At 45.0% G+C, this 24,877-nt stretch overlaps 1 protein-coding gene across 1 annotated transcript in view; it reads right to left on the reverse strand.

The window, feature by feature from the left end:
- LOC112257385 (family with sequence similarity 163 member B, genome duplicate a) overlaps positions 1-23,688 on the reverse strand; it is a 36,250-nt gene extending 12,562 nt beyond the window's left edge. Inside the window, exon 1 of the mRNA XM_024430907.2 lies at positions 22,374-23,688. The gene's annotated coding sequence lies outside the window, so the exon portion shown is untranslated. The remainder of the gene's footprint in view (positions 1-22,373) is intronic.
- Between the last annotated feature and the right edge of the window lie 1,189 nt (positions 23,689-24,877).

Genomic DNA, 24,877 nt, shown 5'->3' on the forward strand with positions numbered 1-24,877 from the left:
TGTTCTTTATTGTTAACCTGTCTGTTCGTAGAATATAGTGCATGGAAAGTACATACGGCAGGTCAGCATCACAGATCAAACCTTCCCTGAGCTCTACCTCACCAAGAATACACCTAATGTACCACAAATAAATGGTGGTATAACCAAAACCTTTTTAATGGCTTGCTTCACTCTCAAAAAGGTTTTATAGAACATCAAATTACTATTATTATTTTTTAGCAGTGCACAGCTAGGCAGAAGAAACCTTTTGTTAGCCACACACAGTCCACTTCAATAGTATATAAACCCAAACACAGAGTAGAGCATGGTGCAGTCTGCCGTGGGTTCCATTCCCTACGGCGGACCAAACCCACGGCAGACCAAACCCACGGCGGACCAAACCCACGGCGGACCAAACCCAAACCCACGGCGGACCAAACCCAAACCCACGGCGGACCAAACCCACGGCGGACCAAACCCACGGCGGACCAAACCCACGGCGGACCAAACCCACGGCGGACCAAACCCACGGCGGACCAAACCCAAACCCACGGCGGACCAAACCCACGGCGGACCAAACCCACGGCGGACCAAACCCACGGCGGACCAAACCCACGGCGGACCAAACCCACGGCGGACCAAACCCACGGCGGACCAAACCCAAGGCGGACCAAACCCACGGCGGACCAAACCGAAACCCACGGCGGACCAAACCCAAACCCACGGCGGACCTAACCCACGGCGGACCAAACCCAAACCCACAGCGGACCAAACCCAAACCCACGGCGGACCAAACCCAAACCCACGGTGGACCAAACCCACGGCGGACCAAAAACGTAAAATGCAATACCTTCCTTTATCCAATATAATGATTTTATACAGGGTGGAGAGGTTGGGTTGGGGGGACACACAATGCATTGTCCGGGTAGCCATTTGATTAGCTGTTGTGGAGCCTTTTGGTCCTAGACTTGGTGCTCTTGGACTTGGTGCTCCGGTACCGCTTGCCATGCGGTAGCAGAGAGAACAGCACAGAGAACAGAGAGGTCCTGGATGGCAGGCAGCTTAGCCCCAGTGATGTACTGTGCCGTACGCACTACCCTCTGTAGTGCCTTGCGGTCGGAGGCTGAGCAGTTGCCGTACCAGGCAGGGATGTAATCAGTCAGGATGCTCTTGATGTTGCAGCCCTCTTCACAACTGTATTGGTGTGATTGGACTATTCTAGTTTGTTGGTGATGTGGACACCAAGGAACTTGAAGCTCTGAACCTGCTCCATTACAACCCCATTGATGAGTGCTCGGTTCTCCTTTTCCTGTAGTCTGAAATCATCTCCTCTGTCTTGATTATGTTGAGGGGCAGGTTGTTATTCTGGCACCACCCGGCCAAGTCCCTGACCTTGCAGAGGGAGAAGGTTCCCTTAGTGCACATGGACTATGGTGGTCTGCTTGAAACATGCTGGTATTACAGACTCAATCAGGGACATATTGAAAATGTCAGTGAAGACACCTGCCAGTTGGTCAGCACATGCCCAGAGCACACGTCCTGGTAATCTGTCTGGCCCCACAACCTGTTGGTTCGTCTGAAGGTGTAGCGGGATTTCTTATAAGCTTCCAGGTTAGGGTCCTGCTCCTTGAAGTCAGCAGCTCTACCCTTTAGCTAAGTGCGGCCTTTGCCTGTGATCCATGGTTTCTGGTTGGGGTACGTACATACAGTCACTGTTGGGACAACGTCATTGATGCACTTATTGATGAAGCCAGTGACTGATGTGGTGTACTCCTCAATGCCATCGGGGGAATCCCGGAACAAATTCCAGTCTGTGCTAGCAAAACAGTCCTGAAGCTGAGCATCTGCGTCATCTGACCACTTCTTTATTGACAGAGTCACTGGTGCTTCCTGCTTTAGTTTTTCCTTGTAAGCAGGAATCAGGAGGATTGAATTATGGTCAGATTTGCCAAATGGGGGGCGAGGGAGAACTTTGTATGCGTCTCTGTGTGTGGTGTAAAGGTGGTCTAGAGTTTTTTTTCCCTCTGGTTGCACATTGAACATGCTGGTAGAAATGAGGTAAGACTGATTTCAGAAGATGAACAAGTATTCAGCAACACCGCAGAGCAGACTGAAGATGAACAAGTATTCAGCAACACTATTTTGCTTTAAGGAAAAAAAATGACATTATGTTGGCTGTTGCATTTTTTCAACAAGTCACAGAATGTAGGCCTACTGATCTTGGTAAAGAAGCACAAAGATGCCAGCAGCCTTATTTTACTGCAGTGGTCACTTTCTGAGTCACAATGGAAGACGAGCTACCGCTCAGATTTTTTTTTACATGATTTTTGAATGACTACTTCATCTCTGTACTCCACACATACAATTATCTGTAAGAACCCTCAGTGAAACAGTGAATTTCAAACGCAGATTCAACCACAAAGACCAGGGAGGTTATCCAATGGCTAGCAAAGAAGGTCACCAATTGGTAGATGGTAGTACCTATAGGTACTGTAGATGGGTTAAGAAAACATGGTGAAATTACAAAGATACAGGCTTCCTTCCTAACTCAATTGCCGAAGAGGAAGAAAACCACATTTCACTTTTTGTCCTGAATACAAAGTGTTATGTTTCTGGCAAATCCAATACATCAGTACCAGTTTCCATATTTTCAAGTATAGTGGGGCTGCATCATGTTATGGGTTTGCTTGTAATTGTTAAGGACTGGGGAGTTTTTCAGGACAACATTGAAATGGAATGAAATTAAGCACAGGCAAAATCCTAGGGAAAACCTGGTTCGGTCTGCTTTCCACCAGACACTGGGAGTTGAATTCACCTTTCAGCAGGACAATAACCTAAAACACAAGGCCAAATCTACACTGGAGTGGCTTACTAAGAAGACAGTAAATGTTCCTGAGTGGATGAGTTAAATCTACTTGAAAATCTATGGCAAGACCTGAAAATGATTGTCTATCAATGAACAACAACCAATTTGACCAAGCTTGAAGAAGTTTGAAAATAATAATGTGCAAATGTGGTACAATTCAGGTGTGGAAAGCTCTTATAAAAAGTATCAAACAAGATTCCTAGCTGTAATCACTGCCAAAGGTGCTTCTACAAAGTATTGACCCAGGGGTGTGAATACATATGTAAACAAGATATTTCTGTATTTTCTTCATTTTCCATAAATTTTCAAACATTTCACCTTGTCATTATGGGGTATTGTGTGTAGATGGGTGACACACACACAACATTTTTTTATTTTGAATTCAGGCTGTAACATCAAAATGTGGAATAAGTCAAGGGGTATGATTACTTTCTGAAGGGACTGTAATGCTCAAAAAAGCATTGAAAAACCTCCACAAAGCAAACTGGACAGTTTTATCTAGTGTTGATTCTTCAGTGTAACATTTCTAGTGTTGAATCAGGAGTTAAATGAACTCTGTAAGTGTTGCTTTTAATAATCAGTGTTAAACCAAAGCGACGGCCATCATTATCATATTTCCCTGCATGCTCTATTGCAGGTAGATTTAAAAAAAAATGTTTGTTTCAATATCTATGTTTTTACATGTACACTGGTTGATTTGTTAATGTTAACCTACTCAAATATAAATAAAACATTTCAAAATGAATCCAATCTGTTACTTGGACTTATTGCACCCTTTACTGAAATGGTTGTTCCAGTTTAGATGGTTAAGGCATTCTCATAACTAAGCCTTCCCAACCCGGCAGTCATTCCGAATGCTAAAATTCTAAATGTTGGATATCCCCACTCTGGCTGGATTCCATTAGGAATTATACATCATGCAAGCCAGCATAAAGTAACTGCCAGGCCTGAGGTGGCCTGTAAACCATCAGTTTCAGGCCACTGTATTAGGGTAAAACTAGGACCTCAAAATAAGGCCTTATGAAATATGTCTTGTATTGTCTGAAATAATTTAATTTGAATGATAACATTTTAATTTAGAATCCTGAAGGCCACAGGACTGAAAATGAATGAATGCAACAACCATGTCTCTCACAAACAAATGCTATCATGGGTGGTAACTACAATTCACTCGAAAGGCAAGGCACTCTGGGAAATATGCAAATATGACTTTACACTAAACAGTGTGTTAATTTAACACTGACCCGTATAGACACTGGACCAGCGTTAAAATTAACACTGTCAGTGTTGATTTAACACTGGAGAATTTGCTGTGCAGACTCTTGCTGTTGATGTTTTTATTATAGTCTGTCAGAGCAGAGAGACAGACCTTTGTACAAGAGGCAGGGTCAGAGCTGAGAGAGAGACATACCTTTGTACAAGAGGCAGGGTCAGAGCTGAGAGAGAGACATACCTTTGTACAAGAGGCAGGGTCAGAGCTGAGAGAGAGACATACCTTTGTACAAGAGGCAGGCTCAGAGCTGAGAGAGAGACAGGGAGATGGCATGGTGTCCTTGAAGAAGAGCATGAAGGGAGGAAGGAAAAATGATTGGAGGAAGTGTCATTGAAGGAGGGAAAGTGGGTAGTTTACAATAGGTTGCATAAATTGACACTTTTTATTATCTCTGTAATGTATACGCAGGGAGTCAGGAAGTTGGTGCAGAAGTTGAGTTTAATAATAACAAACATGAAGAAAATCCAAAACAGGCGTCACATACTGACTGTAAACCCCCCCCGCCCCGCCCCGCCCCGCCCGATGCTACAGAGGTCAATATGAAGGGAGAGTAATCAGGGTGCTGATGAAGTCCAGGTGTGCGTAATGATGGTTGCCATGTGTGCACAATGTGGGTTGCCAGGACCGGTGGTTAGCAGACCTTGCGACGCCGAGCGCCAAAAGGAGGGAGCAGGATTTATGCATGACAATCTCCTTTTCAGGTGGTATTAGAAGTGTCACTTTAGAGACTGAATGGTTTAGGGCAAAGCTGATTTTAGTTATACTGTACAGTACAACAGTGGTCAAAGTCCAAGGCATTTCTAGTCGATCATTTCTGTAAAAAACCCAACGATGTAGCAATGCGTTTCTATTTTTTTAAACTTATTTTGAGCTGTTGGCGGGAGGTGCACTTGATTCAGCAGCCTTAGCGCTGGGAAGGCCAAGTGTTTCCCTTTTGATTTCAAAGGTCTGAGGGTACTCCGTCACAGGCCCAGAGAGCAAATCAAGTTCACCTATAGGCCTACCATTGGCCAATCGGATAGTTCAGATCACTGTGTCTGCACTGTGCTTCCTCGAGCCATAGCCTGTAAAAAGAAGCCTCATACACACAGCAAAGTTGATTTCAAAACTTATAAAACCATGACTAGAGAAAGACTCAAAGAATACAGAAATTAGCTGCTGTTTTTATGAGTAAGTTCATCTTTAAGTTTTATAAGCCATAAAACGTGTGTTCTCCCTACTTCCACCAATGCTACAACCAGCACTGCAGCTGTAATGAATGAGTATAGCAAAGTGTTTCAATAAGCTTTTGTTATTATTAGCAGCTTGTCTTTAATATCAAGGAATATTTCACTTTCTCTGGTCATAGGAGTAACAACATGAATGCAGTGCAACTTGCAGTGCGAATTGAGTTTCTCCATCAGCTGGAAGACTGTGTCCCCTTTTCTCAGCGGAGGGAGGGAGAACAGAGGGAAGGTGAGTCGGGTCACTCGGGTGAGAGTGAGAGGTATAGGGTGAGATGTAGAAAATGATTATGCTCACTCAGCTGTGCCTCACAATTAATACAACAAATGATCTATTACCAGTGTGATCATATAACTACATTTCTAAAAAATATAATTTCAAAATGGTCTGAGAAGACCAACATTGGCAGGGCAAGTCAAGCGTAGCCAATATACAGTGATAGTGTATTGGGCCTATAGCTTACTGCACAAACCTCATTACTACAGTACTGTTTTTAATTGGTTAATGTTGCATAGGCTTATGTTTTTTAAGTCATGTTATTAAACTATTATTGAACACAGAGTGAGTCCATGCAACTTCTTGTTAAGCACATTTTTACTCCTTAACTTATAGGGGTTAAATATTTATTGACTGAAGACTTTTCAGATTTTCACTTTTAATGAATTAGTAAAAATGTCTAAACACATAATTCCAGTATCATTATAGTGTATTGTGTGTAGGCCAGTGACAAAACAATGTAATATTGTTACTCTCCAGACTATTCTCTCTCTCCCTCTCTCTCTCTCTCTCTCTCTCTCTTTCTCACTACCCGTTCTTTCTGTCTCACTCTTTTCCTCTCTCTCTCTCTCTCTCTCTCTCTCTCTCTCTCTCTCTCTCTCTCTCTCTCTCTCTCTCTCTCTCTCTCTCTCTCTCTGCCTCTCTCTCTCTCTCTCTCTCTCTCTCTCTCTCTCTCTCTCTCTCTCTCTCTCTCTCTCTCTCTCTGCCTCTCTCTCTCTCTCTCTCTCTGCCTCTCTCTCTCTCTCTCTCTCTCTCTCTCTCTCTCACTACCCGTTCTTTCTGTCTCACTCTTTTCCTCTCTTTCTCCACGCTCTCTGTGGTTGCTGAAGGATACAAAGTCCCCATGGCAACAGACTGATACAGTACCTGAAACAATTCACAAGCTTATTTGAGCAGACAAGAGCTGTGTGTGTGTGTGTGTGTGTGTGTGTGTGAGACAGAGGACAAAGGCAATATCAAATTCATCAAGACAAACAAAATGTAGCCTACCTGAGCGAGCGGAGCGTATGCAAGCCCCAGGATATACACACACACACACACACACACACACACACACACACACACACACACACACACACACACACACACACACACACACCAGCTGCTGGTCTGTTACATCCTTGTCTCATGGGTTCCACCTCTACCCATGATAACAGCCAGTACAATAGCACTCTGTCTCTTCCACCATACTATAACTCCATTATGACAGAACATCCTCCTGGGTCAACACACTAACGACAACAACAGACTCAAGGTTCATTTGTGACTTCATCCACAAAGATGGGACATGGGCGACTAGGTTTATTCACTTAACATGAGTGCATTGTGACATGGACTGTTACTTTTCCCTAACCTGGACGACACTGGGCCAATTGTGTGCCGCCCTATGGGACTCCCGATCACAGCTGGTTGTGATACAGCCCGGGATCGAACCAGGGTCTGTAGTGACACCTCTAGCACTGAGATGCAGTGACTTAGGCCGCTGCGCTATTGGGGAGCCCTGAGAGGCTAGAGCTGCCGCTTTCAAGGAGCGGGACACTATTCCGGACGTTTTTAAGAAACCCCGCTAGGCCCTCCGACTAACCATAAAACCGGCAAAGCGTCAGTACAGGACCGAGATCAAATCCTACTACACTGGCTTTGACACTCATCAGATGTGGCATGGCTTGCAAACTATCACAGATTACAAAGGGAAAGCCAGCCGTGAACTGTCCAGTGACGCCTGCCTACCAGACAAGCTAAATACATTCTATGCTCACTTCGAGGCTAGCAACACTGGACGATGCATGAGGGAACCCCTCAACACGGGGTTCCCTCAGGGGTGAATGCTTAGTCCCCTCCTGCACTCCCTGTTCACCCACGACTGCGTGGCCACGCATGACTCCAACACCATCATTAAGTTTGCCGACAACACAACTGTGGTAGGCCTGATCACCGACAACAATGAGACAGGGAGAAGGTCAGAGACGTTTGAGTGTGGTGCCAGGACAACAATCTCTCCCTCAACGTCAGCAATACAAAGGAGCTGATCATGGACTACAGGACTATCACTAAGGAATTATCATGGTCCACACATACCAACACAGTCATGAAGAGGGTACGACAATGCCTCTTCTCCCTCAGGAGGGTGAAAATATTTGTCCTGGGCACTCAGATCCTCAAAACGTTCTACAGCTGCACCATTGAGAGCATATTGACTGGTTGCATCACCACTTGGTATGGCAACTGCTTGGCATCCTACCGCAAGAGGGGAGGGCGTACAGCCCAGTACATCACTGGAACTGACCTCCCTTCCATCCAAGACCTCTATACCAGGCGGTGTCAGAGGAAGGCCCTAAAAATGGTCAAATATTCCAGCCACCCTAGTCATAGACTGTTCTCTCTGATACCGTATGGCAAGCGAAACTGACGCTCCAAGTCTGGAACCAACAGGACCCTGAAGAGCTTCTACCGCCAAGCCATAAGACTGCTAAATAGTTAGTCAGAGTAGATATTGGTTAACTATTTAACTATCTGCATTGACTCGTTTTTGCACTAACTCTTTTGATTCATCAAATGTGCTGCTGTTGCTGTTTATTATCTATCCTGTTGTCTAGTCACTTTATCCCTACCTATATGTACATACTGTATCTACTTCAATGACCTCGTACAGCTGCAGATTGACTCAGTACTGGTACCCTGTGTATATTGTCAAGTTATCTTTAATCATTGTGTATTTATTTGTCTTGTTATTATTTTTCTATTATTTCTCTTTTTTCTCTCTCTGCATTGTTAGGGGACAGAGAAGGGGAAAGGGGGATACCTAGTCAGTTGTACAACTGAATGCCTTCAACTGAAAAGTGTCTTCCACATTTAACCCAACCCCATCTGAATCAGAGAGGTGCCGGGGGGCATATGACCATTCAACCCATTTTTAGCTAATTAATCTACAATGCGACTGTACTGTATATTATAGATAGTATATAGAGGTCGGCCATGGCCATGCATGGCTGAACTGACTGTCATAGAGGCTATATGAGTCAACGGCAGATCTTTATGTCCAGGAGTTTTTCTCACCATGTGATCTTACCCAGAAAAAACTGCCATAGTGCCATAGTTCTGAGAAATGTTGAGGTAAATTGCGATAATTCATGGTGTGCTGGGTGGGTGGGGTTAGCATCAGCCAGTAACATAGTTATTTTAAGTCATAGTTGTTTGCATTTTTTAACTATCTGTCAGATGCTTGTTTCCTGTCTGTGTGCATGTTGGTATGTGAGCCCTTTTATTCCAACACTACAGGTTACTCAAGTACTGAGTAATATATAGGCAGAGTTGCAAAGAAAAAGCCATATCTCAGACTGGCTAATGAAAATAAAAGATTAAGATGGGCAAAAGAACACAGACACTGGACAGAGGAACTCTGCCTAGAAGGCCAGCATCCCGGAGTCACCTCTTCATCGGTTGATGTTGAGACTGGTGTTTTGCGGGTAATATTTAATGAAGCTGCCAGTTGAGGACTTGTGAGGCGTCTGCTGCTCAAACTAGACACTCTAATGTGCTTGTCCTCTTGCTCGGTTGCGCACCGGGGCCTCCCACTCCTCTTTCTATTCTGGTTAGAGACAGTTTGTGCTGTTCTGTAAAGGGAGTAGTACACATTGTTGTACGAGATCTTCAGTTTCATGGCAATTTATCGCATGGAATAGCCTTCGTTTCTCAAAACAAGAATAGACTGACAAGTTTCAGAAGAAAGTTCTTTGTTTCTGGCCATTTTGAGCCTGTAAGCGAACCCACAAATGCTGATGCTCCAGATACTCAACTAGTCTAAAGAAGGCCAGTTTTATTGCTTCTTTAATCAGAACACCAGTTTCCAGCTGTGCTAACATAATTGGTAAAGGGTTTTCTAATGATCAATTAGCCTTTTAAAATGATAAACTTGGATTAGCTAACACAACGTGCCATTGGAACACAGGAGTGATGGTTGCTGATAATGGGCCTCTGTACGCCTATGTACTGTAGATATTCCATAAAGAATCTGCCGTATCCAGCTACAATAGTAATTTACAACATTAACAAGGTCTACACTGTATTTCTGATCAATTTGATGTTATCAATGGACAAAAAATGAGCTTTTCTTTCAAAAACAAGCACATTTCAAAGTGACCCCAAACGGTATATATATATATATTGTGTGCCTTGCTATTGTGTGCCTGCCTTCTCCACCCTACTCTAAGCAGTATATATATATACTGCTTAGAGTAGGGTGGAGAAGGCAGGCACACAATAGCAAAGTTTAATGCTAGGTCTCTCCAGCCATTTGAACTTGTTGCCAAAGAGAGGAAAAGTGCGTGTGATCCATCCCAATGACTAAGACAACAGTCCCCCCTTTCCTCCTCATCCCTTCTCCAGCGTCTGTTTGGCATGGCAGAGTGGCAGAGGAGGCAGGTGACGGGAGGGGAGAGAGAGAGGTGACAGGGAGAGAGAGAGAAAGACAGAGAAAGACAGAAATACAGGGGGAGAAAGAGAGAGAGAGAGAGATGGCTGGGAGAAAGAGAAAGATGGGGTGAAAGAGAGATAGAGAGAGAGAGAGAGAGAAAAGGAGAGAGAGAGAGAGAGAGAGAGAGAGGTGACAGGGAGAAAGAGAAAGAGAGAGTGTGCGTCCGAGAGAGTAAGAGAGAGAGAGAGATCCATCAGTCCGCACCGCGATCGGACGAACGAGGTACACGGAGAGGGGGGTGACAAATGAGAGAGATGGAGAGAAGGAGGGAGGATGAGTTTATCAGAGAGACAGAGACACCACAGTGCCAGATAAACATGATGTTGCCGGTGACACTGTGACACAGCTACAATATGCCCAACTGCCCATGAGCGTGTTAACCAACTGTTACACAGGCTTACGATTTCAGCATGTTCCAGATTTTGTACGTGGTTGGGCACACCATGAATTATCGCAATTTACCTCAACATTTCTCAGAACTATGGCACTATGGCAGTTTTTTCTGGGTAAGATCACATGGTGAGAAAAACTCCTGGACATAAAACTTACAAAAACATTTTCACTACATATGTGATTTAGTACATGTTCTATATCAATCAAATCTATATGTAAGAATTGCTTAGATAAGGAACAGTTTGTTTGGACAATCGACTCCCTATCTGGGAATATATACTACATCTGTCAGTCATATTAGATGTACACATGCTGCGGAAGCCAACACTTTCAGCACATCAGGATCATACTGTGCCCATCCAACTATCCCCTGTCCTGACCTCTGCTCACTCAATCAGACACGTACGCATGCACGCATGCACACACACACACACACACACACACACATAGGGTCCTACTGAGACAGACTTAGACACAGACAGACATCGACTGAGTCAGACAGACACAGACTGAGACACAGACAGACACAGACTGAGACACAGGCTGAGACACAGACTGAGACACAGACTGAGACACAGACTGAGACAGATTGAAACACAGACGGAGACACAGACTGAGACACAGACTGAGACAGATTGAAACACAGACTGAGACAGCCTGAGACACAGACTGAGCAGACTGAAACAGACTGAGACAGACTGAAACAGACTCAGACAGACTCAGACAGACTGAAACACAGACTGAGACAGACTGAAACACAGACTGAGGCAGACTGAGACACAGACTGAGGCAGATTGAGACAGACAGACACAGATTTGAGACAGACTGAAACTAGCTACTGCCAGTCACCACCTAGCTACTGCCAGTCACCACCTAGCTACTGCCAGTCACAAAGTAGCTACTGCCAGTCACCACCTAGGTACTGCCAGTCACCACCTAGCTACTGCCAGTCACCACCTAGCTACTGCCAGTCACCACCTAGGTACTGCCAGTCACCACCTAGCTACTGCCAGTCACCACCTAGCTACTGCCTGTCACAAAGTAGCTACTGCCAGTCACCACCTAGCTACTGCCAGTCACCACCTAGCTACTGCCAGTCACAAACAGCTACTGCCAGTCACCACCTAGCTACTGCCAGTCACCACCTAGCTACTGCCAGTCACCACCAGCTACTGCCAGTCACCACCTAGCTACTGCCAGTCACCACCTAGGTACTGCCAGTCACCACCTAGCTACTGCCTGTCACAAAGTAGCTACTGCCAGTCACCACCTAGCTACTGCCAGTCACCACCTAGCTACTGCCAGTCACAAAGTAGCTACTGCCAGTCACCACCTAGCTACTGCCAGTCACCACCTAGCTACTGCCCAGTCTCCACCTAGCTACTGCCAGTCACCACCTAGCTACTGCCCAGTCACCACCTAGCTACTGCCAGTCACCACCTAGCTACTGCTAGTCACCACCTAGCTACTGCCAACCAATCTATGGTGTGATGTCTGGCATCACTAGACTATATGGTGTATAACTCAGCTGAATCAAGCAACACACAGATAAAACAGAAAACACAACAGCTAGCCAAAGCTTTGTCCTGACCTAGAGCACATTGCGTTCCTACATAACATCGTCCTCCAGGACAGAAGACGATTAATGGAATATTTAATCGAGAGAAAATTGTGAGCAGAGTCCAAAGGATCTATCTATTTACTGTACCTAACACTAATTAAACTTGGAGCAGGCAGACATGGTCATCCTAAACCAAGAAGGTGTCAAATACAGAGGCCATCGACAGTATAATCATTAACAGTATAATAAGTGGTCACAAGGCCCCTTTCTAATTTTACCTACCAGCTTTATAGTGGAAATAATGACTCTAGCTGGAGGGGTTATGGAGAGAGACTTCCAGACAAACACACACAAGCATCTCAGAGGCAGGCAACAGGGCCTGACAATCATAGCTATGCAAACAAGCTTCCAGTCCCGTATTACATTATGATGTGTGTGTGTCCCTCCATCAATAGTAATGTCAGCGGAGTTCTCTGTCTGTATCTCTGTAACACATCTTACAAACAGACTTGCCAATGCTGGACCAGGACAGGCTGTTGATAATATAACAATTCACTGGACCAGGACAGGCTGCTGAGAAGGTTCCTTGGTGTCCACATCACCAACAAACTAACAAGGTCCAAGCACACCAAGACAGTCGTGAAGAGGGCACAACAAAACCTATTCCTCCTCTGGAGACTGAAAATATTTGGCATGGGTCCTTAGATCCTCAAAATGTTCTACAGCTGCACCATTGAGAACATCCTGACTGGTTGCATCACTGCCTGGTATGGCAACTGCTCGGCCTCCGAACGCAAGGCACGACAGAAGGTAGTGCTTACGGCCCAGTACATCACTGGGGCCAAGGTTCCTGCCATCCAGGATCTCTATGCCAGGCGGTGTCAGAGGAAGGCCCTAAAAATTGTCAAAGACTCCAGCCACCCTAGTCATAGACTGTTCTCTCTGCTGCCGCACAGCAAGCGGTACAGGAGCGTCACGTCTAGGTCCAAGAGGCTTCTAAACAGCTTCTACCCCCAAGCCATAAGACTCCTGAACATCTAATCAAATTCCTACCCAGACTATTTGCATTGCCCCCCCCCCCATCTATGCATAGTCACTTTAATAACTTTACCTACATGTACATATTACCTCAACTAACCGGTGCCCCCGCAGATTGACTCTGTACCGGTAACCCCCTGTGTATAGTCTTGCTATTGTTATTTTACTGCTGCTCTTCAATTACTTGTTACTTTTATTTTTCATTCTTACTCAGATTTTTTTTAAACTGCATTGTTGGTTAGGGGCTCGTAAGTAAGCATTTCACAGTAAGGTCTACACCTGTTGTATTCAGAGCATGTGACTAATAAAATTTGATTTGAATTGAATATAATAATTCACTGGACCAAGACAGGCTGCTGAGAATACACTATATATACAAAAGTATGCAGTCACCCCTTAAAATGAGTGGATTGGGCTATTTCAGCCACACCCATTGTAGAATGGTCCATATTGAAGAGCTCAGTGACTTTCAATGTGTCACCATCATAGGATGCCACCTTTCCAACAAGTCAGTTCATCAAATTTCTGCCCTGCTAGAGCTACCGTACTCAATAGTAAGTGCTGTTATTGTGAAGTGGAAACGCCTAGGAGCAACAAAGGCTCAGCCACGAAGTGGTAGGCCACACAAGCTCAGAGAACGGGACTGCTGAGTGCTGAAGCGCTAGGCACGTAAAAAATGGTCTGTCCTCGATTGCAACACTCCAAACTGCATCTAGAAGCAACGTCAGCACAATAACTGTTCGTCGGGAGCTTCATGAAGGGGTCCCATGGGCGAGCAGCCGCACACAAGCCTAAGATCATCATGCGCAATGCCAAGTGTCAGCTGCAGTGGTGTAAAGCTTGCCGCCATTGGACTCTGGAGCAGTTGAAACACATTATCTGGAGTGATGAATCATGCTTCACCCTCTGGCAGTCCGATGGACAAATCTGGGTTTAGCGGATGCCAGGAGAACACTCCCTGCCCGAATGTAAATTGACAACTGTAAAGTTTGGTGGAGGAGGAATAATGGTCTGGGACTGTTTTTCATGGTTCGGGCTAGGCCCCTTAGTTCCAGTGAAGGGAAATCTTAACGCTACAACATACAATGACATTCTAGACAATTATGTGCTTCCAACTTTGTGACAACAATTTGGGGAAGGCCCTTTCCTGTTTCAGCATGACAATGTCCCTGTGCACAAGGCGAGGTCCATACAGAATGGTTTGAGATGATCAGTGTGGAAGAACTTGACTTGCCCTTACAGAGCCCTGACCTTAACCCCAATCGAACACCTTTGGTATGAATTGGAACGCTGACTGTGATCCAGGCCTAATCGCCCAACATCAGTGCCCAACCTAACTAATGTTCTTGTGGCTGAATGGAAACAAATCCCCACAGGAATGTTCCAACATTTAGTGGAAAGCATTCCCAGAGGAGTGGAGGCTGTTATAGCAGCAAAGGGGAGGCCAAATCCATATTAATGCCCATGATCTTTGGAATGGGGTGTCCACATACTTTTGATCATGTTGTTAATGAAAATTCACTGCCATGGAACAAATTGAATTCAGACAGAAAATAAAATAAAAAACCTTAGCAGGACTCTCAGGGTAGTAAAAATGATCAAATTAAATGTGCTCTTTGACACCACACAATCAGAGAATCCTAATATTTTCCCCTCAATTTTTTTCATCATCTTCCCAGGTCTTAAGACAGGGCCAATGAAATCAAACCCAATCAGGGAGACTAATGGTGATTGTTTGGTTGAGGGTCAGCGTTTAGGGTGGGTTCAGATGACCTGCCAGGCAGAGCAGGAAATGCGTGCAGACAGACCACAACCAACACAAATACAGTTGAAGTTGGAAGTTCACATACACTTAGGTTGGAGTCATTAAAACTCATTTTTCAACCACTCCACAAATTTCTTGTTAATCAAACTATAGTTTTGGCAAGTCGGTTAGGACATCTACAAAGTGCATGACACAAGTCATTTTTCCAAAAATTGCTTACAGACAGATTATTTCACTTATAATTCACTATATCACAATTACAGTGGGTCAGAAGTTTACAACTTGGAACATTCCAGAAAATGATTTCATGGCTTTAGAAGCTTCTGATAGGCTAATTTACATAATTTGAGTCAATTGGAGGTGTACCTGTGGATGTATTTCAAGGCCTACCTTCAAGCTCAGTGCCTCTTTGCTTGACATCATGGGAAAATCAAAAGAAATCAGCCAAGACCTCAGAAAATAAATTGTAGACCTCCACAAGTCTGGTTCATCCTTGGGAGCAATTTCAAAACACCTGAAGCTACCACGTTCATCTGCACAAACAATAGTACGCAAGTATAAACACCATGGGACAACGCAGGCGTCATACCGCTCAGGAAGGAGACGCGTTCTGTCTCCTAGAGATGAATGTACTTTGGTGCAAACATTGCAAATCAATCACAGAACAACAGCAAAGGACCTTGTGAAGATGCTGGAGGAAACCGGTACAAAAGTTTAAAAGCTTAAATAAATATTTCCCTCTACTATTATTCTGACATTTCACATTCTTAAAATTAATTGGTGATCCTAACTGACCTAAGACAGGGAATTTTTACTACGATTAAATGTCAGGAATTGTGGAAAACTGAGTTTAAATGTATTTGGCTGAGGTGTATGTAAACTTCCGACTTCAACTGTATATACACACAAACAAATACACACAATGCCACACTTGACCTATATAACTCAATAGACCCACTAAGATGATACTGTATGAGTAGATAGGTTTCTGAGAAACGATCCAGGTTCAATATCACATCATGATAATCTTGTTAGCCAGTCATTACCTTTAAATGACCCTAACAGTGACCGAAGGCCTTCCTTTGAACAGGAAGGTAACATTGAACGGTAAGTAGCACACAGTACAGATCTGACGTCACTGTCAGCAGACTGGCACACACGAACACACACACAGACAGACAGAGAGAGAGAGAGAGAGAGAGAGAGAGAGAGAGAGACAGAGAGAGAGAGAGAGAGAGAGAGAGAATTGCCCAGAAAACATTCAGCACAGAGGACAGTTTAATGTCAGCATACAGATAGAGACATTCCACAAGAAGAGCTCATCTTGCCAAACTACCATCCATCACACATATAACATACAGAACCCAGCACACTGCATGGAATCACGTCACCAAGATTCTAGAATGAGATCATTCCAAAAGAACACTATCGATTACCATCAAACTTTATCAGACAGACAGACACGACTGTTGTATCTGTATAGAGTATCTGTATAGAGACCACACACCATGCAGGATTACGTACTGTCCGGCACTGAATGATCTGGTCATCCATGAACCCTGAACAATTGGTCTGTGCTACGTGCCACTCCACTGTCTTCTGATGTACTTATATACACCAGTGGTGGGCTCAGCCTATTCCCTATATAGTGAACTACTTTTGACCAGACCCCTATGGGCCCTGGCCAAATGTAGTTCACGATATTGTGAAAAGTGTGCATTTTGGGATGCACATTTGGCCTAATGGTCAGTTGTTCATGAGGAGGATACTGTAACTGGGGCCTGGGGTAGTGAGCTGAGTGAATATCAACAGAGGTCATGTATTAACAGTTAGAGCTATAGCACCACCCCAAGCACTTCTTTCTTTCTCCTTTTCTGGAAAACGTTTCTGTTTACAACACTTTGTCAGCACAGGCTGTGTGTGTGTTTGGTGTGTGTTTGGTGTGTGTGTGTGTTTGGTGTGTGTGTGTTTGGTGTGTGTTTGGTGCGTGCTTGGTATGTGTGTGTGTGTGTTTGGTGTGTGTGTGTTTGGTGTGTGTGTGTTTGGTGTGTGTGTGTTTGGTGTGTGTTTGTGTGCTTGGTATGTGTGTGTGTTTGGTGTGTGTGTGTTTGGTGTGTGTTTTGTGTGTGTGTGTTTGGTGTGTGTGTGTTTGGTGTGTGTTTGGTGCGTGCTTGGTATGTGTGTGTGTGTGTTGGTGTGTGTGTTTGTGTGTGTGTGTGTGTGTGTGTGTTTGGTGTGTGTGTGTTTGGTGTGTGTTTGGTGCGTGCTTGGTATGTGTGTGTGTGTGTTTGGTGTGTGTGTGTTTGGTGTGTGTGTGTTTGGTGTGTGTGTGTTTGGTGTGTGTGTGTTTTGGTGTGTGTGTGTTTGGTATGTGTTTGGTGCGTGTTTTGGTATGTGTTTTGGTGTGTGTTTGGTGTGTGTGTGTTTGTTTGTGTGTTTGGTGTGTGTTTGGTGTGCTTGGTATGTGTTTTGTGTGTTTGGTGTATGTGTTTGGTGTGTGTTTGGTGTGTGTTTGGTGTGTGTTTGGTGTGTGTTTGGTGTGTGTGTGTTTGGTGTGCGCATGGTGTGTGGTTGTGTGTGTGTTTTTGGTGTGTGTTTGGTGTGTGTTTGGTGTGTGTTTGTGTGTTTTTGGTGAGTGTTTTGTGTGTGTTTGGTGTGTGCTTGTGTGTGTGTTTTTGGTGTGTGCTTGGTGTGTGTTTGGTGTGTGTTTGGTGTGTGCTTGGTGTGTGTTTTGTGTGTGTTTGGTGTGTGTTTGGTGTGTTGTTGTTTTCTGTTCCTCTCCACAGAGTGGCTCCTGTAGGGCAGACATGTACAGTTAGCGCCGCTAAAATAATTGATTTTCTTATTCCCTTCATCTTTTTATATCTCCATCCATCGGCTTGGCAGACTGCCATTCAAGTCTTTTTTCTTGTCATTTATTTCAGGCGTGCTAGCTATCTCTTTCGTTGTTTGCCTCTTTGTTGCCGTGGTGAGCTGTTAGCCTCTTTGTTGCCGTGGTCGAGCTGTTTGCCTCTTTGTTGCCGTGGTGAGCTGTTAGCCTCTTTGTTGCCATGGTGAGCTGTTTTCCTCTTTGTTGCCGTGGTCGAGCTGTTAGCCTCTTTGTTGCCGTGGTGAGCTTTGTTGCCGTGGTCGAGCTGTTAGCCTCTTTGTTGCCGTGGTCGAACTGTTAGCCTCTTTGTTGCCGTGGTGAGCTGTTAGCCTCTTTGTTGCCGTGGTGAGCTGTTTTCCTCTTTGTTGCCGTGGTCGAGCTGTTTTCCTCTTTGTTGCCGTGGTGAGCTGTTTTCCTCTTTGTTGCCGTGGTCGAGCTGTTAGCCTCTTTGTTGCCGTGGTCGAGCTGTTTTCCTCTTTGTTGCCGTGGTGAGCTGTTTGCCTCTTTGTTGCCGTGGTTGAGCTGTTTTCCTCTTTGTTGCCATGGTGAGCTGTTAGCCTCTGTTGCCGTGGTTGAGCTGTTTGCCTCTTTGTTGCCATGATTGAGCTGTTAGCCTCTGTGTTGCCGTGGTGAGCTGTTAGCCTCTGTGTTGTCGTGGTGAGCGTAGGAGAAGTGACTGACATGGACTAACCACTGCGTTCTGACACTGAGAGACGGATGTAGCCTGCTGTGTCCCTCTCCATACACTCAACAACATTCACAATCAAATGGCTTCCGTTAAGCCAATATATCATAATAACAAAGATACATTTAAATCCTCCAAGAGAAGAGTTGAGATGTCCTATACTATACCAACTTTTTTGCTACTGGCAACACCAGGGTTGTGGGTTTGATTCTCACATATACTGAATACGTGTCACTGTCAATGTTGACAGTTCTCTAAGTTGCTTTGGATAAAAGCATCTGCTAAATTACCATTTTATATCAAAATATTCAAGAACCATCCAAGAAACAACTTGAGATGTATCCTGTATTGACAGCTATATGATGAACATGACAAAGACCATCCATGTGGCATCCTATGCAGGACGGTAGAATAGGGAACATTGCATTCCAGTGCCTCTCCATCATCCCATGGAACCATTTCCAAGTACAGATGTAGGATCTTAATTTGATCAATCTTTTATTGCTGAGAATTTTCATGCACAGCAAGAAATGCAAACTTTAGTGTATTCAAGGTTTAAAAAGGCTTCTAAAGGTTGTTATTTCCACTTTAAAATGTCATACTGGCTTTGCCGTAACAAAACGTTTATCAACCCCTAGAAAATCTGTTCATTAATTATAATCCACATAATAATTCACATTTCCTGTTGTAGCAAACTGGCTCAAATGAAGGGTTGAGATACAATATATCCTTTATATAGGCTACAGCTTTATGATGAACATATCAAAGACCATGTGACATACTGAGCCATAAAACAGACGGGGGAACATTACATCCTAGTGCCTTGGAATCCATTTCATTAAGGCCCTTTCTTTATAAGCTGGTGATTCTAATGTGAAGACTGATTCTGTCCTAAATAGCATCATATTCCTAAATATGTGTGTGTGTGTGTGTGTGTGTGTGTGTGTGTGTGTGTGTGTGTGTGTGTGTGTGTGTGTGTGTGTGTGTGTGTGTGTGTGTGTGTGTGTGTCTTTTGTCTCTTTCCCCAATTGGGGAATTGGGTGGAGGGTGTTGGAGTGGCAAGGAAACTGGGAATTGGGTGAAGGGTGTTGGGGTGGCAAGGAAACTGTGAACTGAGGGTTGGGGTGTTGCTTTAGAGTGATTTCTCATGAGGGAGGCGGGAGGGAGGGAGGAAACAGACATTCTCTCATTGCTGTGTTCCCAGGGGGCCGAGGGTGTTGGAAGGGTCATGGAGCAAGCAGCCATTGGGGCTTTACGGACTCCGCTACTGCTCCTCTCCACTCAGAGAGGAGGAATGTCAGTTCTAGTAATTCAATTTCTATATCGTCCATAGCTCCCTCCCTCCCTCCCCCTATTACAGGCTTGCCTCAGCATCACGGCTGACATTACTGCTGGTGACTGCTGCAGACCCTGCCTCATTGGCCTTTGACCCCATGCTGCTCAATCATGGTGACCATGCTGAAGCTAGTCTTTCATGACAGAATGTTAAACACACACACACAAGGTACTGGTCATGCTAATTCAGACACTGCCTACATAACCTTGGTCCGATGTCCCCTGCCTGCTGTAACACGGAGACCATACTGGTGCAGGCCTGCCTCCTCATAGAAATAACATACTAATAGAAGCCGGTCCACGTGTTAATGAAAGACAACTTGAAGGGGAATGTCTTGTTCTAGTAATTCAATTTCTATATCGCCCATATGTTTAAAGTAAGAATTTCAGTGTACTGTTTTACACCTGTTGTATCCTGTGCACGTCACTCCCTGCCTGTTGTAGCCTTGTGTTAGTGAAAAGGACCTAAAAATGCTTGTTTAGCGAGTACCACTTCCCCCTGATTCGGCCCATACCTTGTGCTAACTCAGGACCTCTGCCTCGCTAGCACATGAGACCGCCCACCTGCAGCGTGCTACCAGTCGGTACCACGTGAAAAGATAGCTATTTACTGGTGCAAATGGGGACACTTCAGGCTGAGAAGTACGTCTCAGACATCACCATGTGCTACTCTAGCATGGTGGTGGCTGTTGTAGCTCTATGTTAGCATGGTGGTACCTGTTGTAGCCCTGTGTTAGCATGGTGGTGGCTGTTGTAGCCCCGTGTTAGAATGGGGGTGGCTGTTGTAGCCCTGTGTTAGAATGGTGGTGGCTGTTGTAGCCCTGTGTTAGCATGGTGGTGGCTGTTGTAGCCCCGTGTTAGAATGGGGGTGGCTGTTGTAGCCCTGTGTTAGCATGGTGGTACCTGTTGTAGAGCATGGTGGTGGCTGTTGTAGCCCCGTGTTAGAATGGGGGTGGCTGTTGTAGCCCTGTGTTAGAATGGTGGTGGCTGTTGTAGCCCTGTGTTAGCATGGTGGTGGCTGTTGTAGCCCTGTGTTAGCATGGTGTACCTGTTGTAGCCCTGTGTTAGCATGGTGGTGCTGTTAGCATGGTGGTACCTGTTGTAGCCCTGTGTTAGCATGGTGGTACCTGTTGTAGCCCTGTGTTAGCATGGTGGTGGCTGTTGTAGCCCCGTGTTAGAATGAGGGTGGCTGTTGTAGCCCTGTGTTAGCATGTAGCCCTGTGTTAGCCTGTTGTAGCCCTGTGTTAGCATGGTGGTGCCTGTTAGCCCTGTGTTAGCATGGTGGTACCTGTTGTAGCCCTGTGTTAGCATGGTGGTGCCTGTTGTAGCCCTGTGTTAGCATGGTGGTGCCTGTTAGCCCTGTGTTAGCATGGCGGTTACCAATGACCATGCTAACCTCTCTGCAGGCAGTCCCACTTTCACATAAGGGCTGAATCATAACACTGAATCAGACATGGATTGTTATATGGAGAGCAGAGCAGCAGTGAGCCTGGGAGAGATGAGCATGCAAGGAGGAGGAGGAGGAGGAGGAGGAGGAGGAGGAGGAGGAGGAAGTGAGTTTGGTTTGGGATTGACCAGACTGCTGAGGTGTTGTCAGTAGCCTGCCCTAAGCAGTTTGGTACATTCTGTAAAACCACTTCAACTATGAAACCTCCCTGCTTAACTTGTATGTGTGCTGACACACACTAGAAACGTGTTTGTGTGTTTCAGCACCATGGACAGCAGCCTGCTACTGGAAACAAGGCAACTCAATAGCCCGAGTTACTACAGTGACTCCAAGTGATACAAAGTGATGATTGCATAGGCCTCTGGATTAATTCATTTCATGAAATGTGTAAAAACAAAGATTCTCTCTAGAGATCATCATTGGTCAATTACTCTAAATGTCAATCCAAAGCACAACCTGAATTTGAATTATTAGTGTACCAGGGCTCTCCAACCCTGCTCCTGGAGAGCTACCCTCCTGTAGGGTACCACTCCAACCCTGCTCCTGGAGAGCTACCGTCCTGTAGGTTTTCACACCAACCCCAGTTGTAACTAACCTAATTCATGTTATCAACCACCTAATTATTAAAATCAGGTGCGCTAGTTTAGGGTTGGAGTGAAACCCTACAGGACCGTAGCTCTCCAGGAACAGGGTTGGAGTGAAACCCTACAGGACCGTAGCTCTCCAGGAACAGGGTTGGAGTGAAACCCTACAGGACGGTAACTCTCCAGGAACAGGGTTGGAGTGAAACCCTCCAGGAACAGGAAACCCTACAGGACAGTAACTCTCCAGGAACAGGGTTGGAGTGAAACCCTACAGGACAGTAGCTCCCCAGGAACAGGGTTGGAGTGAAACCCTACAGGATGGTAGCTCTCCAGGAACAGGGTTTGAAAGCCCGGGGTAGACCGTTGTCTAAAAACAGAACTACACTGCATTTATAGGCCACATAGCTAAATTCAAGAAATATAACGTTAAGTCATGTTTATGTCCAAAAAAAGTATACAAGGAATAACAGCTAACATGCACACAGCAAACACATTGTCTGGAGACTGATTCTTCCATGCCACGATGAAACAACAACGAAGAGCATCACAAGTTCAAGGCAAATACACACAGCTAGCCATGGGTATAGGCTTAGTAAGACCTTACCTTCACAGATATTTGAAATGTACCTGGTCGCATCAGCAGGGTTGCTGTCTTGTTAGATCTCTATTCCGACCATCACCGAGGCTGGCACGTGAGTCACCGAAGGGTCGCGGGCAGACTTGGGTGATGATGATTCGTTTATTTATGTCACTGCTTGACTGAAACCCTAACAGTTGTGTTCACTCCTCCAGTTTCACCATATGACCGAACCCCCGTATGGAAAAGTGTCCAAAACAAAACGTTACATTAATAACTATTTAATACGAACTATAACATGGATTTAAGGCATACACTAAAATATGAGTTAATAATGTCTACTAAAATCACAACGAAATTATCTCAATATGAATAGTGTTGAGTCCCCGTTGTTTGTTTGTGTCGCTCTCCTCTCGTTCCGCTATCCAACTCCTTCATATAGGATAGAAAAGTCATATAAAGGCCAATTCCAGGCTCATTTCAATTCACATGCAACGCAAAAACAAAGTATCCAAAGCTGCTTAAAATAATCTCAAAATACGTCCAAAGAAACGACAAAAAAATATATGTTCTGATAAGGCATGCAGCCCTATACCACCAGCGCCCGGTTGGACGGAGTTTGATAGGTTGTATTGTGACTGCCTGGTATCTGCTGGGTATCTTTAAAATACGGTCCTTACACCCATACCACGCAAAACAAAAGCATGTGTAACGGTCACAAAGCAGTTTTCCACAATTAGAAGTGGTCAGATTTCCTGTCCCGGGGGTCCTTTGAGAAATAACCGTCAGGGAATTGAAACTGTTCTTTCTCCCCTCCCGGTTTTGGCTCCACTGTTAGGCTTGTGGCTGCAGTTGGTTCGGTTAGTCCATCAGCGAATGTATCCCGTATTCCTGACACTCGGGTAGTCGCCCTATAATTCATGTACTGGGCGGCTTGTTCGTTATAACCCAGCTGTGTAGCGTATTTCCTCGGAAATCAGCAGGCTAAAAAATTATCGGCATTGGTGGTGCTCCAATCGAAAGCGTTGAGATTGAGACAGAAGAAAGAAACCTACGAAAATCTCACCGCTGAATAGAGTAAAGCGCGGCTGAGCAGACAGAGCAGAGAAAGTGGTCTTTAAAGTCAGCGCTCCTCGTAGCCTATGCCCAAATGTTCATGTAGTATATGGCTGTTGTAAAACTGTGACAAGTTGAATCATTACAGTATCGACTCTTGAGATGTCGACGTGAAGAGCATCCCTAAGAGTTAGATTCGACACCTCTGTCCTATTCTCATCTTCGACAGGAGGACTGTGAGATCATAGAAACGCATCACCTTAATTGCCCACTTTTCGTGAAGCGGTTATGAGCCGCTGTAAATTTATTGGCTAGACTAGTTTACTCTCACTGCAAGTTTTGTTATATTTCTGTCCATTTTGGTAGATTTCAACATTGTCTGTCTTTATAGCCTATTTCAGACATTTCTCGTGGCTGTTTGTGTATTTCAGCAGCACGGCCTCATCAACATGCGAAATGTGTCTGTTTCATCACCATGGATAACAACTTAGCTATAAGAATGCATAGGTGTTATACTCCTTACAATGCATACGGAATTATAATATAACATTTATAATAATTCATAAAACATTCATACACACTTATAAGTGTTTATAATGGCTTATTCATGAAAGTTTTTTTAAAGTGTCCGAAGAAACATTGGGAGAAAAGAGAGAGGAGAGAGCAGAAAGAGAGAGAGAGAGGAATAGCACAGAGAGGAGAGAGAAAGAGAAAGAGAAAGAGAGAGAGAGAGAGAGAGAGAGAAAGAGAGCAGAGAGAGCAGAGAGAAAGATTGAACCCAGCTATAAAGTGAGAGAGGGGCACAGAGAGAGGAAGAAACATATGTTTACCATGCCAACAAAGCCCCTTAAATTGAAACTGAATTGAAAGAGTGAAAGAGGAGAGAGTGGGAGTAGCAGCTTGAACACAGAGAGCAGAGAGAGCAGAGAGAGCAGAGAGAGCAGAGAGAAGAGAGAGAGCAGAGAGGGAAGAGAGTAGAGAGAGAGCAGAGAGGGAAGAGAGTAGAGAGAGAGCAGAGAGGGAAGAGAGGGAAGAGAGGGCAGAGAGCAGAGAGAGCAGAGAGAGCAGAGAGAGAAGAGAGGGCAGAGAGTAGAGAGAGTAGAGGGAGCAGAGAGAGCAGAGAGAGCAGAGAGAAGAGAGCAGAGGGAGCAGAGAGAACAGAGAGAGAAGAGCAGACAGAGAGAGCAGAGAGAACAGATAGAGCAGAGATAACAGAGAGAGCAGAGAGAGCATACTGGGACACATAGAACACACCCAGCCCAACCAACCAACCTGGCCAGGAGCCAAAACAAGCAGTGGTCCATCTGGTGTGCCCTAGCTGCTTTAGGATTTCAGCCAGCCTGTTAATGACCAGTGACTGGGATACTTAGCTGGTTCTGAGCCCCACTGGGCAGCAGGGTATGGCTGGGTGCTGCTGAGATGGCAGATCAGCTATACACATTATGGACATGTTAACCTTTATGTAATATCAGCCT

The sequence above is a fragment of the Oncorhynchus tshawytscha genome, linkage group LG09 (assembly GCF_018296145.1).
Source record: "Oncorhynchus tshawytscha isolate Ot180627B linkage group LG09, Otsh_v2.0, whole genome shotgun sequence".
Classification (NCBI taxonomy): Eukaryota; Metazoa; Chordata; class Actinopteri; order Salmoniformes; family Salmonidae; genus Oncorhynchus; species Oncorhynchus tshawytscha.